This window comes from Natrix helvetica (genome assembly GCF_964273705.1).
Source record: "Natrix helvetica genome assembly, chromosome: 2".
NCBI classification, from domain to species: domain Eukaryota; kingdom Metazoa; phylum Chordata; class Lepidosauria; order Squamata; family Natricidae; genus Natrix; species Natrix helvetica.
This window is the reverse complement of record NC_138552.1, coordinates 240,357,297-240,379,102: the sequence shown is the minus strand read 5'-3', so window position 1 is coordinate 240,379,102 and position 21,806 is coordinate 240,357,297. Positions and strand designations below refer to the sequence as shown.

General features: G+C 45.7%; 1 protein-coding gene across 2 annotated transcripts in view; it reads left to right on the top strand.

Annotated features, from left to right (window-relative positions):
- The first annotated feature begins 13,451 nt into the window (after positions 1 to 13,451).
- DISP1 (dispatched RND transporter family member 1) overlaps positions 13,452 to 21,806 on the top strand; it is a 93,567-nt gene continuing 85,212 nt past the window's right edge. For both annotated transcript variants that reach the window (XM_081942978.1, XM_081942979.1), the window contains exon 1: positions 13,452 to 14,117. The gene's annotated coding sequence lies outside the window, so the exon portion shown is untranslated. The remainder of the gene's footprint in view (positions 14,118 to 21,806) is intronic.

Here is a 21,806-nt window from a genome sequence, read left to right as displayed (position 1 = left end):
GCCCTGCCGCCCTGTTTAGGGTGACCCGCTCCCTTTTATCGCAGGGGGCGCGGGAGACACCCTTACAGGGTAGAGCAGAGGAGTTTGGAGAATATCTTCAGGACAAAATCGATCAGATCCGGAGCGGGTGGGCCTCCGTCAGTGGACCAGACGAGCTGCCAACAGCGAGTCTTGAGAGACCATTCAGGGAGGAGTTTGACTCTGTTGCCCCCGAGGATTTGGACAGGTTGCGTGGACGGCTGCGACCTACCACATGTTTAACGGACCCGTGCCCCTCCTGGCTGGTACTGGCAGCCTGGGAGGTGACACGAGGCTGGCTCCTGGGCCTGGTGAACGCCTCATTGGGTGAGGGATACTTACCTACCGCCTTGAAAGAGGCGGTGGTGAGACCCTTGCTCAAGAGACCTTCGCTCGACCCAATGGAGCTAGCTAATTATCGTCCAGTCTCCAACCTCCCCTTCTTGGCGAAGGTTGTTGAGAATGTGGTGGCGCAGCAATTTCCACGACACCTAGACGAATCCGACTATCTAGACCCACGCCAGTCCGGCTTCCGACCCGGGCACAGCACTGAGACAGCCTTGGTCGCGTTGGTTGATGATCTCTGGAGGGCCAGAGATAGGGGTTGTTCCTCTATCCTGGTCCTATTAGACCTCTCGGCGGCTTTTGATACCATCGACCATGGTATCCTATTGCGCCGGTTGGAGGGGATGGGAGTCGGAGGCACCGTTTTGCGGTGGTTCGGCTCCTACCTCTCCGACCGGAAGCAATGTGTGTTGACAGGGGGGCAGAGGTCGTCCCTGAGGCCACTCACTTGTGGGGTGCCACAGGGGTCGGTCCTCTCGCCTCTCCTGTTCAGCGCATATGTGAAGCCGCTGGGCGAGATCATCCGTGGTTTTGGGGTTGAGTACCATCTTTACGCTGATGATACTCAGCTGTACATTTCAACCCCAAACCACCCCAACGAGGCTGTCGAAGTGATGTCCCGGTGTTTGGAAGCCGTCGGGGTCTGGATGGGGGACAACAGACTCAAACTCAACCCCTCCAAGACCGAGTGGCTGTGGGTACTGGCGCCTCGTTTCAGCCAGCTGACCCCATCGCTGGCCATAGGGGGCGAACAGCTGTCCCCTGTGGAGCGGGCGCGCAATTTGGGCGTCCTCCTCGATGCCCGGCTGTCAATGGAGGACCATGTGGCAGCAGTGGCAAGGGGGGCGTTCCACCAGGTTCGCCTGGTGCGCCAATTGCACCCCCTACTGGACCGGAGTGCCCTGCGCACGGTCACTCATGCGCTGGTGACGTCTCGCCTGGACTACTGCAATGCTCTCTACATGGGGCTTCCCTTGGGACGCATCCGGAGACTGCAGCTAGTTCAGAACGCAGCCGCGCGGGTTATTATGGGAAGTACTCGTTACTCCCACGTAACACCTCTCCTGCGCGAGCTGCACTGGCTACCTGTGGCCTTTCGGGTGCGTTTCAAGGTACTGATTACCATCTTTAAAGCGCTCCATGGCATAGGACCTAGGTATCTGCAGGATCGCATCCTACCACACACGTCCCTGCGACCTATCCGCTCACACAGAGAGGGGCTCCTCCTGGTGCCGTCTGCTAGGCAATGCCAGCGGGCAACACCTAGGAGTAGATCCTTCTCTGTGATGGGCCCAACCCTCTGGAATGACCTCCCCCCAGACATTCGAACTACCACCGACCTCCGTTCCTTCCGGCAAAAGTTAAAGACTCACCTATTTCAATCAGCTGGCCTGGCACTTTCTTAGTTTTACCTCCCGGGGATTTATTCATTTTAATTGGGTTTGGGGTTTTAATAAGCTTTTAATGTACTATATTTATTATTCTATATACAGTCTTGCAACCTCCTCCACCTACGTATTTAATTATTTAACTGTTTTATGTATGTATTTTATAACGCATTTTAGTGACTGTACACCGCCCCGAGTCCCTTTTGGGAGAAGGGGCGGTCTATAAATACGAATAATAATAATAATAATAATAATAATAATAATAATAATAATAATAATAATAATAATAATAATAATAATAATAATAATAATAACAACATTGTAAAAATTGTGAGATTTGGAGGGATTTCTACCACTAGCACGGGAGCTGCCAAAATTTTCTATGTACCCTTTTACCTTTCCCCATAAATGTTTAAAAACCAATAAAATTCTTCAAAAAAATATATATATCTTATGGAGGAGTGATTTCTGATACCAGGGAGCTTCCCATAAGCAAAGACATTGAGAAACTGGTGGGATGTTGGAAGTCACTCCCACTCCATTGCTGCGCCCAATTAGCTGGTGGCAAAATCCAATGGGGGAGTGTTGATTGGCTACTTTGGAACAGACGCTGAAATTTGAAATCTCTTAATGGCAGCAAGCAGCAAAGGAAGGATGAGAGAGTCTTATATTCATGCTGGTGAGATAGGGTTGGCTGGCCAGCATTGGTGATTGATGGGTGAGCCCTCTTCCTTTCTGGAGGGAGGGGGCTCTCAATGACACACTGGGATGGGAACGGGATGCAGTTTTCTTTGCAATCTGCAGCTTCCTTTTCCAGTTTTGTTCTTTTTACAGCTAAAGATTAGGACAGTTGTTTTCAATTTGGTGATCTCTAGATTTCTTGGACTTTAATTTTTATTATACCCAGCTAAAAGAGTCATGCTATCTTGGAATTACAAACTTAGTTGCCCAGTGTATCAATAAGTCAACAAGAATGTAAATAAGAAAAGCATTCAAATAAATAGCTTTACTGGATATTTGTGAAAAAATTGCTTTAATAAACAATGTTCATCTATTTTAATGCAATGATTATTTCTTTCACCTCAAGATGGCACTATACAATAAGGTCTACTCGAGCTGCCAGTGCACAATAATGATAAAAAGCAGTCGGGTACAGTTCTACATAGAGGGGCAAATCTCTAAAACATACCGGTAGCTTGGGCAATATTTTTGTTAGGATGATTTGAATATCTGGTAGAGTAAGCAGTGTTCTTCAAACTTGGCAACTTTAGGATGTTTGGACTTCAACTCCCAGAATTCCCTAGCCGGTATGCTTTTTGGGATTCACTGTACTCTGGCTTTCCCCCCTTATTCTTCTAGTGTACCAGGAGTTATTCTCATTATTAAGTTTTACTCTATAATGGAAATCCTTAATGTCTAGGAACAAAAAGACTTTTGGGTACTGTTCTAATTCTGTGAATGTCACCACACTTAGCCTAACAAAGAGTTCTGAAGAATCTTTTGCTATTGAGTGAACAATATATTCTGCTTTTTTAAAAAAAACAAAGTGCTTAGTTCTTACTAATACCGCTATCACTTATTCCAAGATTTTCCCCAACTTGGATGGCATACAATTCAACCTGGAAATGGCTTGTATCTTCTTTTTGTCCTCTGTTAAAATCACTCAGCATGTTTCATCTCAATAGTTTCAATCCTGTACTAGCTACATTAGTCGCCTTCCCTACAGCATGGAGACTGAAGTTATCCAAATTAGTAAAAACAATTTGGATATAAACTATAACTTGGGACCTGAGAAAAAGATTTATCAATTATACTAATACTTTTTTGTTTTGGATTTTGTTATAAAGATGTAATCTCTCCTGGGTACTTATAAATTCTATTAATAATTTTATGTCTAGATTTATTATAAAGATGTTAGATAACTACACTAACAAAATGTTAATGGATAATGTTTAATGATTTTATATGAGTTGGCATTGGTGAAAGCAATTGGGTATAAGCCTGAGGTTTACAGAAGCAGCTAATGAATGCCAGTATGTGGTTGTGTCTTTAAATATAAATGATTCTAGATAAAAGCACATTTAAACAATTATAGTTAAATGAGAATGATGGTACAGTGATGGTAAAATACATAAAGATCTTTGATTTAAAATGTACAATCCAATATGAATGAGTATAAAGAATGATTGTGGTAGTAACGCACGAAATTTATTTGTAACCAATCAACATGCTTTCTGGAAGATGTAATGAAGAATGATTTTTGTGTGTTTTTTGTTTAATTAAAACAATAAAAAATTTTCAAAAAAAAGAGAAGAAGATCATTCAAGATGGTTTCATCATCTGGGGGAAGATCTCCTTTAGCTTAGAAAATAATAAACGGTTATTCTGTAGAAGAAAGGAACTGGTATATCGGACACTGAAAGAGAGTAGAGTACATCTATTGTAGACCAATGGCCAACAGCAGGCATAGTGGTGATGGTATATGAAGATATAAAGCCGTGATGGTGAACCTATGGCACGCATGCCCAAAGTGGCACATGGAGCCATGTTGCCTGGCACGCATGGTGTCACCCGTTCCTCTTCTGGGTTTCTGGTGTGCATGCGTGCGTGATGATCAGCTGGCCTTCGTGTGTGCGGCAGTGCTGGAAATTGGAAGAGCTGGTCTTCCGTTTTCTGGTGTGAGCATGTGAGCTGGCTAGCAGATCACCGCGTGTGCTAGAAGATTAGCTGGCCGGTGCGCATGCGTGTGCAGGAAATGGAAAGTTAATTTTCTGGTGCGCGCATGGGCCCTGGGAAACTCGTCTTCCAGGTTGCGGTCCTGACGTGCATGCGCATGCAAGCTTGATGCGCATTATGTGCTGTGCACTGTGCGTGCATGCACATTGCAAGAAAAATGTTCTGCGCATGCACAGGTGCAAAAAACAAGGTGGCAGTGCCTATGACGCCGCCCAGAGAACCGGTTCGGGGGCGTGGCAGGCCTGGTTCGCTGCTGGTTCTAACAACCCAGGCCACTAAACCACTACCGGTTCGCCTGAACCGATCCGAACCAGTAGGAACTCACCACTGGTCCTTTCTCTTTACATGAATGAGAAAGCATCCCTGCTAAGTTGAATAGGAGAAGCCAATGGGTTTACAGATTCCCTTGCAAGTTCAAAGATAGATAGACATCAGACTGCCTTGGTCAAAAGACAGCTCCATGTGCATAAAGGAGTGATGACCAGGTGTGGCTTATATTCAGGCAAATAACTTGTCAATCTAGCCTTGTCTTTAACATGCTCCAGTTTGGTATCTTGTAAATGTGGTACACATGATCAGCAATGAGCTTCACTAGTCACGTTATTGTTAGCCCTTTGTGTTATATTCGAACGAAAGGCGAGCGGAGACGTGAGGAGAATCTAACCAACTTTATTGAACAAACTATTCACAGTCAAATACAGGAGAGAATCAATGCAAGGATCGTCTGACAGCTATTTATACGAAGCTGTCAGACGACCCAGCCAATCCCCAAGCCAGAGTTTCCCCGCTCTCAGCCAGGTCGCGTCTTAGCCAATCAGACGCGACCTGGCTGTTGCTAGTGCAGATGCCGGCTGTCAGGGGAAACTCCCTGACGTCATCTGCCCGGACACAACACTCCTTCCCCCCCAGTGACTGCGCATGTGCAAGCGACGCACAAACGTAGTCACGTAGATAGTCTGGGCGGCGCCGGACCCGCCCAGAACGCCTCAGTTCGACAGGAGGCGCCGGAGAGGAAGGTGGTGTCCGTTGAAGCTCCTCCCGCAAGGGAGTGGAGCTCCGGGCGCCATCTTGGAGGCCCACCCCTGACGGAGAAAAACCAGGCCCAGGTAGGCAGGGCCGAGGGGGCGCGGCCGAAGGCGGGCTTGAGCTGGGCATTTGTTGGTAGGCCTGGCCTGACTCGGGGAAGGCCACTTGGAACCCGGGAGGCTGACGCCTAACGGGCGACCCCCCCCCATATTGGACGGCCGGGAGGCGGCGTCCAAGAGCGGAAAAGCCCTGGGCAGCTGGACCGGGCGGACGATTTCTGGTGGAAGGGCACCAGGGAACAGAACGTTGGAGGGCTCAGGCGCAGCGACGTTGATGGTCGACCTTGCGGGGGTGTTGTCGCTGGTGCTGGGCAGGCGGCGCCTCAGTTGATCCAGGTGCCGCCGCCATTCGGTCCCATCATGTAGCTGGACCCTGTAAGAACAGGGGCCGGTTATGGCGGTGATGGTGGCAGGCACCCACCTAACCGCCCCTGAGAATGCCTGAGCCCAAACAGCATCGCCCAGGAGGAACGCGCGGGGAGGGGGCCCCAGGTTGCCAGGCTGTTCACTTGAATAGAGTGGGTGCAACCTATCCAAGGTGGTCCGCAGGCGCCGGCCCATCAGCAGCTCAGCTGGAGACTTCCCGGTCAGGGGGCAAGGAGTGGCATGCTGTACCAAGAGGTAAGCAGCCACCCTTGATGGCCAGTCAGCCCCATCCATCCTGCCTAACGCCTCCTTGGCCGAGCGGACCGCCCTTTCCGCCCGGCCATTACTAGCCGGATGGTATGGGGCGACTGGGGCATGGCGGATGCCCTGAGAAGCCAGGAACAGCTGGAACGCGGTGGATGCAAATTGAGGCCCGTTATCAGAGACAAGGACGTCCGGCACGCCATGGGTGGCGAAAAGCCTAGTCAGTTCTCTGATCGTGGCCTCGGCTGTGGTGGACCTCATGAGGATGAGCTCCACCCAGCGCGAATATGCATCCACCACCACCATGAAGACCTGGCCTCTGAAGGGACCCGCAAAATCCACGTGGAGACGGGACCAAGGTCCACGAGGCAATTCCCATTCCCTAGGAGAGGCTGCCGGTGGCGCCGGTCGGGAATGTTGGCAGAGGGAGCAGCCGGCCACCCAGGCGGCTATCTCGTCATCAATGCGAGGCCACCAGACATAGCTGCGCGCCAGGCATTTCATGCGCACTATGCCCGGGTGGCCCTCATGAAGGCGAGATAGTACCTGATGGCGCAGGCTGGGTGGAATGACCACCCTGTCACCCCACAGGAGGCACCCACTGTGAAGTGACAGCTCCAACTGCCTGGCCCTGAAGGGACGAAGGTGCTCTGGCACCGGACCCTCAGGCCAGCCCCTTTGGACCCAAAGGATGACCTGGGACAGGTCAGGGTCAGCCCTAGACTTTAAGGCCACCTCTCCGGAAGAGAGTGGCAGAGCCAAATCTGCTATGGCCAAGACCGACAGGCAAGGCACTGTCGGGGGGTCAGTAACGGGCAAGGGGCAGCGGCTGAGGGCATCAGCGTGCCCTAAGTGCTTGCCCGGGCGGTAGAGCAGAGTATAGCTGTATGCAGCTAGGAACTCTGTCCACCTGGTCATGCGCGGTGACAGGATGGGAGGGGTCGGCTTGTTACCTGCCAAAAGCCCAAGGAGTGGCTTATGGTCGGTGAACAAAGTAAAGTGCCGACCATAGAGATAGTCATGGAACCTTTTAATCCCTGACACTGCAGCCAGAGCCTCCTTGTCAATCTGGCTGTAATTGCGTTCCGCAGAAGTCAGTGTCCGGGAATAAAAGGCTATGGGGGCCTCCGAGCCATTGGGCAGCACATGGCTCAGGACCGCCCCCAAACCCACGGGGGAGGCGTCACAAGCAAGAGTCAAAGGCAGCTTGTCCGAATACTGAACAAGGACTGCCTCTGACGTCAGCAAGTCTTTGACAGCCGCGAACGCATGCGCTTCGCGGCTGCCCCAGCGCCAGGCAGCCGATCGGTCGAGCAACCGATGCAGCGGCTCGGCTAGTGACGCCTTATGCGGCAGGAAAGGCGCGTAGAAGTTAAGCAAGCCAAGGAACGCCTGCAGCTCCGTCTTGGAGGCAGGCGTGGGGGCGTTCCTGATGGCTGCAACCTTTGAAGGGGTTGGGTGAATTCCTTGGGCGTCAATCGTGAAGCCCAGGAAATCAACCCGGGGCACAGCAAATGAACATTTGCTGCGCTTTAATTTTAAGCCCGAGCCCCTGAAACGCTCGAGGACCTTCATCAGTACTTCGATGAGGCCCGATCGGCTGCTAGCGGCGATCAGGACGTCATCGAAATACGGAACCACGCCAGGGAGCCCATGGAGCAGCCGCTCCATGAGGCTCTGGAAGATCCCCGGGGCTACGGAAACGCCGAATTGCAAGCGGCGGCAACGGAAAGCTCCACGGTGGGTGACGATGGTCTGCGCAGCCGCCGCCTCGTCATCCACCGGGAGCTGCTGGTAGGCCTGCGCCATATCCAGCTTCGCAAAGATGCAGCCTTGCCCCAAAGAGTGGAGCAAGTGCTGCACTACCGGAACTGGATAGGGGTTCGCTTGGAGGGCAAGGTTGATGGTGGATTTGAAGTCGGCGCAGAGGCGAATGGACCCATCCGCCTTAACTGGGATGACCAAAGGGGTCTCCCACTTGGAGTAATCCACCGGCTCCAAGACTCCCTGCGCGACGAGCTTGTCGAGCTCCGCATCAACCTTTGCCCTCAAAGCGAAAGGCACCCTACGGGCCTTCAGCCTAATGGGGGCAACCTGGGGATCTAGGTTCAAGGAGATGGGCGTGCCCTTATACGCCCCCAGCTGCCCATCAAACACATCAGAAAATCTGGCAAGGACGTCGGCCACGTCGGGAGGCGTGGCCACCACTTGTCTAATCCCGTGCACTGATAGGCCGAGTGCCGGGAACCAGTCAAGGCCCAGGAGGGCCGGTAAAGGCTTTTCTACAACTAGTAGAGGAAGGCACCCCGAATAGTCCCCGTATTCCACCCGCACCAGGTGACAACCCAGGGTAGGAATTTGAGTCCCCTGGTAGTCCCGTAGGGTTGCGTCTGGAGGGGCCAACTGGGTCTTTGAGATGCCTGGACAGAGGCGGGAGAACTCTGTCCACGACAAAAGGGATCGGGATGACCCCGAGTCCACCTCCATGGTGCAGGGGGAGCCCTCTATGAGGAGCGACGCCTTGATGCGCTCCGCACCTGCACCCGTGTGGAAGGCCAACTCTGCGGGGTTGGCGTGGAAGTCTGCGTCCACGGCGTAGCAGCCTCCGCGCGAAGGCTGCTGCTGCTGCTGCTGCTGCTGCTGCTGCTGCTGCTGCTGCTGCTGCTGTCATCCAGCACGGCCTCCAGGTCGCTGTTTAACGGCGGCTGTGGTCGGGACGTCATCTGCTCGCTGTGACAAGGGAAGCTGCGCTCGGCAGACCTGGGCCAAATGTCCCTTCTTCAGGCAGCGGCAGCAAATTGCGGTTTTAAAGGGGCAACCCGAGCGGTCGTGGTTGCCTCCACAGCCAAGGCAAGCGGGCACAGCTTCCCGGGCTCGCTGTGGAACGCGTCTTCTGGCAGACTGGCCAATGCGCGCCACCGCTCCCTCCTCAGGATAGTCATTAGGCAAGGGAACTAGTTCGTCCACCAGGCAGGTGCGGCCTGGCGGGGGCGGCAGGTTGAACATCTCCGCCATTGACTCGTCGGAGAGTTCAGCCGCCCTTGCCTGCTCGATGGCCCCAGTCAGCGTGATGTCCGCCTGTGACAGGAGCCGCCGGCGAAGGCGCAGATCTTTTACGCCGCTGACGAACTGTTCCGTCAGGTTGCGATCGAGGTCGGCAAACTAGCACCTCATCGCCGCGGTGCGAAGCGCCTGGAGGAACTGGCTCACCGACTCCTCCGGCTTCTGTACACAGCGCCGGAAAGCGTAGTGCCTCGCCACCCAGGATGGAGTGGGGGCGTAGTGGCGCTGAAGACGTTCGGTTAATGTCGCCCAGTCCAGAGAATGGACTGGCTGTGGGGCGGCTAATGAGCGAGTGGCGCTAAACATTGGCGTGCCGCAACAGCTCAAGAAGAAGCTGCACTTCTCATCGTCTGGAACGTCGCGACGGCCGTTGGCTATGAGGTAGCACTCGAAGCGCTCCATGAATGCCTCCCACGTCTCGCCGTCGCAGCCAAAAGGCACGAAGGTTGGCATTGCCGACATGGTCTCCTCAGGAACGAGCTAGGCCGGCCAGGAACGGTCGCCGGTGCGATTGTGGCAAGATGACACGCTCGGTGGGTTTCGGTGGGTTAGCGGCTGGATCCCATCCTCGTCGCCAGTGTTATATTCGAACGAAAGGCGAGCGGAGACGTGAGGAGAATCTAACCAACTTTATTGAACAAACTATTCACAGTCAAATACAGGAGAGAATCAATGCAAGGATCGTCTGACAGCTATTTATACGAAGCTGTCAGACGACCCAGCCAATCCCCAAGCCAGAGTTTCCCCGCTCTCAGCCAGGTCGCGTCTTAGCCAATCAGACGCGACCTGGCTGTTGCTAGTGCAGATGCCGGCTGTCAGGGGAAACTCCCTGACGTCATCTGCCCGGACACAACACTTTGAGGTAATCCAGACAAGAAGTACCCACCATGAGTATTGACACTACCTTTACTGTAAGGTTAACAGTGAAAAATTTTTGCAAGTCTGACAATACCTCTTTCCTTCCTTAGTTTCATTTTCCTGAAAACTGGAAATGCTTCTGAGATGGTTTTCCACCCCAATCCCCCCCTTTGGACCCCAATTTCATTTATCAGGCTATTATCTAAGCCCGTGATGGCGAACCTATGGCACGCATGCCAGAGGCGGCACACAGAGCCCTCTCTGTGAAACCAGTCTTTGGTTTTCCCATGCTCCAGCGCACGCACATGCACATGGGCTCTGGTTTGAGCACTCAGTGCCAAAAAGGTTCACCATCACTGATCTAAGCTAAGGCTCCTCGTCTGTTTCCCAAAGTCATTCCTATGTACCATTACAGATATCAAGGTTGGGTGCTAGTTTACAGACTGAAAGTAGCATCATTGAAGTTTCATTCCGCATTCCACAAAAATACAAAAGCCATGCAAACAATTATTAGGAAAGGCTCTATCACAATTGCAATACCCTTAACTGAATTATTCCTGGTCATATTTAGAATACTGCATCAAGATCTGGCCATTGCATTTTAAAATAAATGCAAGAGCTGGATAAGGTGCAGAAAAAAGCACACGAGAAGGCAAATGAGCAACAATTCCATGAGGGAAGTTTATTAAATTTGGGGCTGAAATATAAATAAGAAGAGACTTGCTCGCTGTATAAAATCATACCTGGCACCCAATAAACAGTTACAAAGAATAGTTCCCTGCAGAATGCTAGAATGTAGGGTCAACTTAATAAAAACTGGGAGCACAGCTGTCATATCACCTTAACCAAAGAATGATACACTTCTTTTAATTATTAAGAACTTTTTTCAGGAAAACAAAAGACAAAGCAAAAGAAAAAAAAGAAATTAAAAGAAATTAAAAGTGCAAGAAAAGGAAAACAAAAACTAAAGTTAAGAAATATATAAATGACTTCCAACCTTCTTTTCAACAGATAACTCAATCATGTGCCTCCACCTTCTTAAATGTAAAAGAACAATACACTTCTATTTGCAGTGGTCATTGTTTTTCACTGAGTGGGCAGCTTCAGGAGGAATGCACATGAAATAAAGAGTAAAGGGAGCACACACCCCCCCCACCAATCTAGACAGCTAGATCAAATGAGTTGAATAGTGGAGATTCAAGACAGGGAAAATTACTTCTTCATAGTACATAATTTGTGAAATATGCTATGAAAAAATGAATCTGGAGGCAAATAATTTTCAGGGATGTGTATGTTTTGGTTAGGAAGAGACTGTTCTGACTTGTGAAGGCGGACAACACTGCTACTCATTCCAATATTTTTTTCAGACTTTCAGGCAAACCTGAAAAAAATGTTACTGCATTAAGAAATTCATTAAAGTAGAATCACTGCTTCCTATATAAGATACAACTGAAAAAAATCTTTACATAAAAAGTCATATGATAAGGTAGTTAGATACTGTAACATAATTTGATAAATATATTTTTCCTTTTTCTAGCAGAAGGTTATACAACTCGCTTTCCCCACAGATATGGTTGGATTGCAAATGTCATTATCCTTAATATTGATGGGATGGGGGCTAATGAGAGCTGGAATTCATTACTGTAACATCTGGAGAACAATACTGTGTGCTAGATTGCCCAGATTGTTATAATCTAGCACATACTATATTCTCAGAATTAACCACTGTGTTTGCTACAGTCACTGAAGCATTTAACATATATGATCTGAACCACAAATTACCATACGTTTAAGTTTAGCATAATTTGGTCTAACAAACCCAGTGGATTGTCTTTGGTTCAGGATGTCAAGAAAACCCAGAATGTGGAATCATTGAATTAAATCAATTGGTTAAATTCCAATTAGATCAATTATGAGAAGTTGTTTTCTCATAACACAGGCATACTATCTGCATAACACTCAATCCACAACAGCCCTTTTCCTTGATTGTTACTTAACATTTTTTAAGAAAGCAGGAACACCCCTCTTCCATAATTTTAAATCAGTGCACATTCGTATGGAAGATGATCTTTCATCTTTTACTTATGACAGTTGCATTGTCCTGAGGTCATGTGATCGGTGTTTGCAATCTTTTGACAAGCAAAGTCAAAGAGACCAGATTTACTTAGCATCCGTGTTACTAATTTGACAATTTCAATGTCAATGTTAACAACAGTGGCAAGTCATAAAACGGGGCAAAACTCATTTAACAAATGTTTCATTTAGCAACATAAAGCTCAATTGTGGTTGTAAGTTGAGGACTACCTGTACAGCCCATTTTTCAATGCCAAAAGAAGGAGCTGCTGATACAGTTCTACAGAGGAATTATTGAGTCTGTTATCTGCACCTCTATAACTGTCTGGTTTGGTTCTGCAACTCAGCAAGAGAGACACAGACTTCAGAGGATAATTAGAACTGCAGAAAAAACAGTTACTACCAACCTGCTTTCCATTGAGGACCTGTGCACTACATGAGTCAAAAAGAGGGCTGTGAAAATATTTACAGACCCCCTCGCATCCTTGATATAAATTGTTTCAACTCCTACCCTCAAAATGACGCTCTAGAGCACTGCACACCAACACAACTAGACACAAGAAGAGTTTTCCCCCCGAACGCCATCACTCTGCTAAACAAATAATTCCCTCATCATTGTCAAACCATTCAATAAGTCCCATTACTATTACTATACTATTGTGTTGGTGTGCAGTGCTCTAGAGCGTCATTTTGAGGGTAGGAGTTGAAACAATTTATATACTATTACTATAAGTCTTCTCATCGTTCCTATCACCCATCTCCTCCCACTTATAACTGCAGGATTGTATCCTTAAGATTTATATTGATATTGTTTCCTGATTGCTTATTTGTACCCTATGACTATCATTAAGTGTTGTACCTTATGATTCTTGACGAATGTATCTTGTCTTTTTATGTGCAATGAGAGCATTGTGGGTCCAATCACACTTGGCCAATAAAGAATTATATTCTATTCTATCCTCTCAATCTGGGATGCAATCATCAGACGATCACTAAATGGCAGCAGAGAGTAAAAAGTTTTCTGTATTTCTTTGCTATAGTCTGGCAACTTTCCAGATTTCTGCAGCCCTACTTAAACTTGTATACAGTACTTTTCCTTATCGCCTATCAGTGCTTGGTAATTCTTAACCACAGGTCTCCCTCCCGCGCAACCACAGCTTCAATACTGCACACTATCGCCACCCAGCGGAAGCCGACTGAAAGTGAAGCCCTTCCGCAAACATAAAACAGCATTCTAGAAAGTGCCATTATCTCTGGAAGGGCGGGGGGGGGGAAGAGAAAGAAAGAAAATTAAGTGGTCGGGAAAACAAAAACCACGTTCTTCGGTCAATGGCGATAAAACACGGAGAAAGAAAATGTTATGTTCTTGGACATGGCTGGTTTATTTTTTAAGAGACCTAGAAACAGCGGTGGAATACTGGCGACTCCGTGTCCCCCTCTCACTTTCAGTTGGGCTAGTCGCCCAGTTTTGGAACGTTGATCCTTTACCCCGGAACGAGTCCCGAACCCGAGGCGCAAAGAACTGTTTCGGAGGGCTTTATTTACTCTGAGCACGGTGGGCAGACTTTTAGCCGTGGACGAGGCTTGATTTTGGCACGTATTTTCCATCTGTGGGACATCGCCACCGGTCGTTCCTTAGAACATAGCCCAGATACGGTGCTTGCGGTGCCTTGAAAGCAGCTTCATCCCAGCAGTCGTTTTGTACCACCACGCTATTGCCCAAGCCACACAACCGTATATCTATGTCAGGGTACAGGCAGCCCCCTTGCTAAGCTTTAAATAATCTTTTAATAGTCTTTTAAATACTTGCTGCGGCCTAAATGCTGGTTAGCAACTAGGGACACACTTCTGAATTTAGCTTTTATGATTTGGAAGAAGTGCAGATTTCGACAGGGATCGACTTGTATCTCTAGCAGACAAGGTAAGTGATGCAGGGTTCCAAAAATGCACTTTTGACATTATTTTTAAATATTAAAATGCTCGCAAGTATTAGAAAGGGTATTGATTTCTAAATACATTGCATCATGTGTGAGTCTTTGAATATTGAGCTTTTCCTTGTGCTTCAATGTGCGGTCCCATTTTCTTTTTTAATCACATCATGTCTCAGTTGACTTTCTAAATAGTTGCTGGGATATTATTAACAACTTGTCGTGTCCGTGTCTTGTCTTCTGATCTTACTGGCTGGATTTACACAGTAGTTTAAGCCATGTAGTTTTTATTGAATGAATTACATTTTGTTGTGTTTGCATAACATGCTGAATCAAAAGCCCTGTTTTGCAAACAACATAACCCACAGTGACAAACCCACATTGTCCATAGTTTGCTTGTTTATATGTATATGTAAACGCAAATGATTTATTTAATAAATCTAGTTAAATCATAGTTTGCAATTATCCCTCTGTATCCTTAATCCAGGATAGTACTTAGTGGTTCCAGTGAAACAGACATTAGACAGACATTATTAGAATAATAAGCCTGCTTTTATATTCGTCCACAGGAAATGGGGGAAAATAAGTAGATCAAAATGAGGTCCAATTATAATTATGTTACCCTTTTAATCTATTAATAACATTCATATCCCTACTATCCTGTATAGAATTTTGCAAGTCTCTTGTTTAAAGTGCAGAAGCTGTGCAATCAGACAGGGAATGAAGACTGCTATTAAGCTGGAGCTTGTATTTTAGTAGCTCATATCACTTGGTAGTGATACGCATATAGATGTGTATAGAGGAAAAGGATTTATTGACTTTTGTATATTGTGAAAATGCATTTGAATCTGAACACTATTTTCTAATGTTCCCTGCTGCAATTACTAAAAGTAATTTCCCCACTTTTGTGGATTTTGCACATTTTGGATTATATGTTGTCTATAAGAACATGAATGTTAGGCATGAAAAGAAAGGTAGTTCAACTACTGGAATTCTGGAAGGGGCTAGATTATATAAGGCTGTCTGGAGGAAATTGACATCTGCTTTTTTCTCCCCTATGGTTTCTTGGTTTTTTTGACTTTCTCTGTTTTCTGGTTATTTGGAGACGTAATATATTTTTGTCTTATTTGATTTAAGAAACAAGAGGAAGATACATATTTTTTGCCACAATTCTTAAGTGAATCACTGCAGTTGTTAAATTGGTAACATGCTTGTTAAGTGAATCTGGCTTCCCCATTGACTTTTGCTTGTCAGAAGCTCACAAAAGATGATCCCATGGCCCTGGGACATTGCAGTCATCATAAATACAAATCTGTTGCCAAGCATCTGGACTTTGATCACATGACCATGGGGATGCTGCAACGGTGTGAAGTGAAAAAACAGTCCTAAGTCAAGTTTTTCAGTGCTGTTGTAACTTTCAGTGCTGGTCACTAAGTGAACTGTTGTAAGTCAAGGAGTACCTGTACTTTTAACACAAAGGCTTTCCACTACATTGAAAGCAACTGTAGACCCCTGTGCTCCCTTCCACAAAAAAACAAAAACAAAACTGAGCTAATTTTTGCTGCCTCAAATCCCTTAAACCCCAATTTCTTATTTATTTCAATAGTTGCATCTTTGTGGACCTTGTGATTTAGCGTATTTCTCTTTTTACAGGAAGTCTGTCTTCTCTCACTTTCCTGCTCCTGGGCTTCAGATTCCACTGAATTCCAGTTCCACTTCAAAATTACTGCTGGATGGATACACACACACACACACACATACAAACATTGGTGCTTGTTTCCTACTAAATAGTTTTTAAAATGTAGCCTTTGCAGTTCTTGGAATGAGACATTCATGAAGCAGACTGCTGTCTCCCTATAACTTGTTCCTGCTTGCTTTCTAATGTGTTGTATTGGCTTCAGGCATGCCTGTGCATAATGAGTGCTTCTTCATCCAAAAGTGTTCTTAAAATATAGGTTTTCACATTGGCACACGTTCATATCTGAATACTGTTTTGCCCCTAGAGCATTTATGGCTCCAAAGTTATCCCCCTCCTCCCCTTCAAGCACTACATAAAAATGTCTCTGATTTACTACTGATAGCTTTCTGGAGTATATGTTCTCAGAGTGACTAGCAGAATGCAAAGAAAGCTGTTTCAGATCAGTTGGCTCTTTTTAAAGAAAGCTATTAAAAGGGGAACCTTAAGCAGAACTTCTTTGTATAGTTTTGATGACAGTACAGTAATCATTTTTCCTGAAGCTGAATTGCCTGCAGAAGAGCTTACTTCTCTCCCTCTGGGTACTCCCAAATCTCCTCAAGATCAAATTTAACTAGGGAACCTAGGTGAAATCCACCTAATGTTGGATGCTGCCCTTAGTCTTTTGGTTCAGATGACAATTTCTCAATTTTTTGTATTATCTCTCAGATATAATTTCCTGTGCTGAGGCTTTTAGCAAATTTCTGGAAGGCTGTTGGATAATTCAGTAAGTTTCATAGAATCCCCTTTTTCTTTTGTGATTCCATTGTTAGCTGTTCTTAAAGCTTTGAAATGTTAATCTAGAGGAGCAGTCATCAACTGGTGGTCCATGGATCACTGGTGGCCTGCGAGAAAATTTTGGTGGTCCACAGAAAAATTATTTGCATTTTTTATATTGCACTAAATCAGAGGCCCTCAAACTACGGCCCCTGGGGTGCAATAAAGGTTTGTGTTGCTGCAGAGAGTCTTCCCCTTCATGATCTTTTTGTGTGGGTCGGAGGGGAACAGAAATTCCAACTTGGGGTCTGTTTCAGCCTCCTGGTACGGGGCTTTGGGCGAAGGCTGGAGGGAAGTGCCGCTAGTGGCAAAGAGCCGGAGGGCCTTGTTCCGGTGGGACTGTATCATGGCCTGGAACTGGCTGACTATCTCAGCCCACTGAGCCTCCAGCCTCCAGTACCTGGCCTTGTACTCCCACAGGTCTTCTCTCTGCCTGGAAAGTCTATGTTCGTAGCCCTCAGTGAGGTGCTTTTGCCGAGCCTCTTTCTCAGTCAGATCCAATTTGAACTGAGCCAATTGTTCTGCCAACTTTTTCTCGTGGTGGCTGCTAAGCTCCAACAACTGCTTCCTTTTAAGGCCTTAAGGAGCCCGGGCGGGCAGGCGAAGAGTGGCTGGGAGGGGAGGGGCGAGTAGAGGCCAGCGAGGTGCCCCTCGATATGAGTGACATCAAATTGGCAACACCCATCCAGTCACATGACCACCTAGCCATGTCCACCCAGCTGATCATTAGGCAGATCATATTTAAAATAATGAATTTAGTGCTCCTCGAAGTCCGAAAGTTTGGTGACACCTGATCTAAAGCAAGGGTTAAAGATGGCTGGTTCTCCAGTTGTTGGATTCCTATCATTCTAAGTCAGAGTAACCAGTGGTCACAGTTAAAGGGTGATGTAATCTATTAACATGTAATTTTCTTGTATATGTTTCGTTACCCAAATATCAACACTGATGAATACCGAAGCCCCCTAATTTGAATTGAATCTGTTATTGTCCCTTGCTGATGGGATTGTTTCCCCCTTCAGGCCAAGGAATGGAGAAAGAGTTAATTTTCAACAATTTACCTTCTCTCGGTAGCTCCCGTGTTCCCAGATCAGTTCCAAGAAACTCAAGAGTGATATACAGCAAAATGACTTGGCAAAACTTGCTTTAATTCCATTGATTGAAAGAGCACTCTGATAGCTAAGCAATATTGTAGGATGTAATTTCTGTATTGATTTAAGATGGATTTAAAATCAATAAGAATCAATATGATCGGCTTTTCATCAAGTTTGCTGTAAATTACTTTTGGCTATAAATATGCTTAAGGCAGGTGAAAACTTCTGTTAAGTGGAAAATTAAATTTTAAATAACAGATTTGATTGTTGTTTCCTAGTACTAAACAACATATTTTGAAATATATTGAAGGCAATTTGAAGTATTATTTTGGAAGAAGAAATATGCAACAATGGTCTCCATTCACACGCACTTTGAACATATCTATGAAATACAATGAGAAATCATGGAGGGGAGGGGGTTTGCCAAGAAAATGAAACAACAAGCCTGGTTAATTGAGCAGAAAAAGTACCCTTCTTTATAAATCTAGGAATAGTCTTTCATGACTGGGAGATTCTAGAAATCAGGAATATATTAAGCAAGTGGCAGCCTAAAATCTATACAACTATCAAGAGAGATTTTTTTACTCCAAAGGAAGTGTACTGATACAGCACCAGAAGTTTTCACAACTATAATCCTAGCCCAAATGCTCACTGTACCTCAGGTTGGCCTATAAATAAAGAAAATTCTAGAGACAAAACAAGCCCAGGTTTTTAGATTCTTTATTTGCTGGACCTTCAATGCAATACTTAAGCTTGAGTAAATACAAAATTGAGTTCAATTTTGAGGTGGCCAAAATAGAACATGGGGCATGGAAATTATGGTGAGATTGGCATAGTGGCTAAAGATCAGAACATCTGGACTGCTTATAGATTCCTTATTAACTTTGGATTTTGGTAGGGCCATAAAGTTGGTGTTATAAAGATTGGCATTAGATATTAGTTGGAAGGTAACTCACTCTTTCAGAACTTCAGAAATATTGTTAGATAAAAATTCTCGGTAACCTGAAATATAGTTGTGCATTCTTACTTAGTCTAGCATGAGGAAGGATTTTTCAGGGCCAGACACAACACTCTGATCCACCCTATTAGGTAAGTACAAAGAATCAAACACGACTTAGCAATTGAACAATAATAGCAAAAATTAAGTACTATATGCCAATATTCCTCTAGGAGGGATATTGTTTTTGTTGCTCTTCTGATTCCAAGGAAATTAATATATTTTAACGTGCCTTTTTTATTGTGACCTTTATAAAGATCTCTGAAAAGACATCAAATTATTATTTTACCACATTTTTTTAATACAACTAGTCCTCGCTTACCAACCACAATCGATGTCTTGGTAACTAAGCGTTGTGGTTGCTAATTGGAAAATTACATGACCAGAGCAGGCGTATGACTACAGTACAGATTTACAAAGGAGATGAATACTGAAAGAGGTGTACAAAAAGCTTTAAGGAAAAAAGGTTAGGAACAATGAGATAAGTGAGCAGAATAAGAGTGAGTGATCAGGCATAGGAATTATAGAAAGAAATATTGATAAGGATAAGCACAAGTTCAGTGGCATTTAGTTTTCTAAGGAAATGCCCATATCGACTCAATTGCTAAAACTCATAATCAGGATTAAAAGTCTTTCCTGGGTGCCTACATTGTGTCATCACCAAAAGAATCTGTTTGAAAGATCATCTTCCATATGAATGTGACCTGATTTTAAATTATGGAAAAGGGATACTCCTGCTTTCTAAGAAATGATAAGTGGCAGTTAAGGAAAAGGACTTTTCGTTGGTGGTATTCAGTATTTCAATGGAAAAGGCAGGGTTTTTTTTTTTTCTGTGCCACTTACTTATAAAATGAGATGCATATGCTAATCTAAATTAAAAGTGAATTTGAGAAATTACAATAATGGAAAACTCAGAATATATTATGTTTGGAAAAAAAATCATTATAGTGCTTTTCTTTCTGCAGTGTTCTTGGATTCTTCTACGCTCAATTGAAGCAAATCAAGTTCCCTGCAGATCAGATGACACTATGATTGGACACTTGCCATTTCTTAAAGTTCCCACCGTCCCCCATTGCAACCTTGGATTTTCCCTCAAATAGAAAAAAAAATCAGTTCAGACTTCTGCAGATGTAGTAATGTTTCACTGCTTTATGGGAAACTTGAATGATCAGAAGGCATATATAACTTGTCCTGCCTTTTAGCCCCATGGGATCCTGCTTTGATAGACTAATTAACAGTGTAAATGCAGAAATGCAGCCATGCCAGTATAGGAAAAATATATGACTTCATGGCAATTCTAAAAACACTAACATATTTCTCTATTTTTTAATGAGAGTTAATATATGTTTTAGGAGAATGATGATTTTTCTTTATTTGGCTACTGTTAACTGAGTACAACTTTTGCCCAACGTGGCCTGGAAAGATAAATTGTAAGAGGCTGTTGTTTACAAACACATTTGCATGTTTGTAAATCTACAGAACTTGCAGAAAAACTGCATCCCTGCTGAATGTTAATACTGGAATCAGAGACTTGGGTGATAGAAACTCTGATGCTGGGAAACAGCAGTAGCAGGAGTTGACCACACGGTTTAGGTGCTTACATTGGGTTATGGATCAAGTCAAAGGTCTCAGGTTAACTAAGACATTTCATGGTACTTTTATGTTTTGAAGTTTGTTGTTGTTAGTTGCGAAGTCATGTCCGACCCATCATGACCCCATGGACAACGTTGCTCCAGGCCTTCCTGTCCTCTACCATCCTCTAGAGTCCATTTAAGCTCACGCCTACTGCTTCGGTGACTCCATCCAGCCACTTCATTCTTTGTCATCCCTTTCTTCTTTTGCCCTCAATCTTTCCCAGCATTAGGCTCTTGTCCAGTGAGTCCTTCCTTCTCATTAGGTGGCCAAAGTATTTGAGTTTCATCTTCAGGATCTGGCTTTCTAAAGAGCAGTCAAGGTTGATCTCCTCTAGGACTGACCGGTTTGATTGGCTTGCAGTCCAAGGGACTTGCAGGAGTCTTCTCCAACACCATAGTTCAAAGGCCTCAATTCTTTGGCGCTTATCCTTTCTTATGGTCCAACCTTCATAGCTATACATTGCAACTGGGAAAACCATAGCCTTGATTATACACACTTTCGTTGGCAAGGTGATGCCTCTGCTTTTTAGTATGCTATCTAGATTTGCCATAGCTTTCCTCCCCAGTTTATTACTTTACTGCAAGTTTGTTTGTCAGACTAAATGCATTCGACTGCACCTCATCCAGCTTAAAGGAAAAATTTAAATATTTTTGAATCTAAGATGCCAACAAAGGGACAGACCCCCCAAAAAAAGACAAAAGACCTGTGCGATATTGTTTTCAAGGTTCCCCATTTGGTCAGCCTTTAGTTGCTAACTCCAGCTGAATTCAGTTCTGTAGATTTTACTGTCCAATAAATTGCCCTCAGTGTGGCATATATGTATGTATATCTGCCAGAAGCCATGCTCCAAAAAAGAGAAGGGGCAGGTTAGAAAAATATCTTAGTGCAAGTCAAACTCTTCTCCTCAAAGCACTACGTGCTTGGGAAAGCTCAGCTTAAAACGACCCTCCGAGCAAACCGGAAGTCACTTCCGGTTTGCTCGGAGGATCCTTTTGAGCGCTCCGAAGCCTTCCGGTTTGCTCGGAGGGTGGTTTTAAGCGTTCCGAAGGCTTCAGGGAAGCCTCCAGACGGTCCCTGAAGCCTCCTGAGGGCCTCCGGGGGGCTCTTTTCGCCCTCCCCAGGCTCCTATAAAGCCTCTGGAGCCTGGGGAGGGTGAAAAAAGCATGTAAAATGGGGGGGGTCGCGCGTTGTGCGTGCATGCACACTGGGGGGGTCGCGCATTGCATTATGGGTGCGGCACGCCTGCACATGACCCCCCTGCGCTCCCCCCACTTGTGGCACGCGAGCCAAAAAAGGTTCGCCATCGCTGCCCTAGTAACTTGGAATGGCCTTTGGAGTAGCTGAACAAACTGCCCAAAAATGTATCTGCTAAGATTACCTTTCTTCTCACAATTCACAAGGTTAACTATTTAGTTAGAAGGGGCAACATTATTTTCCTATATGCATG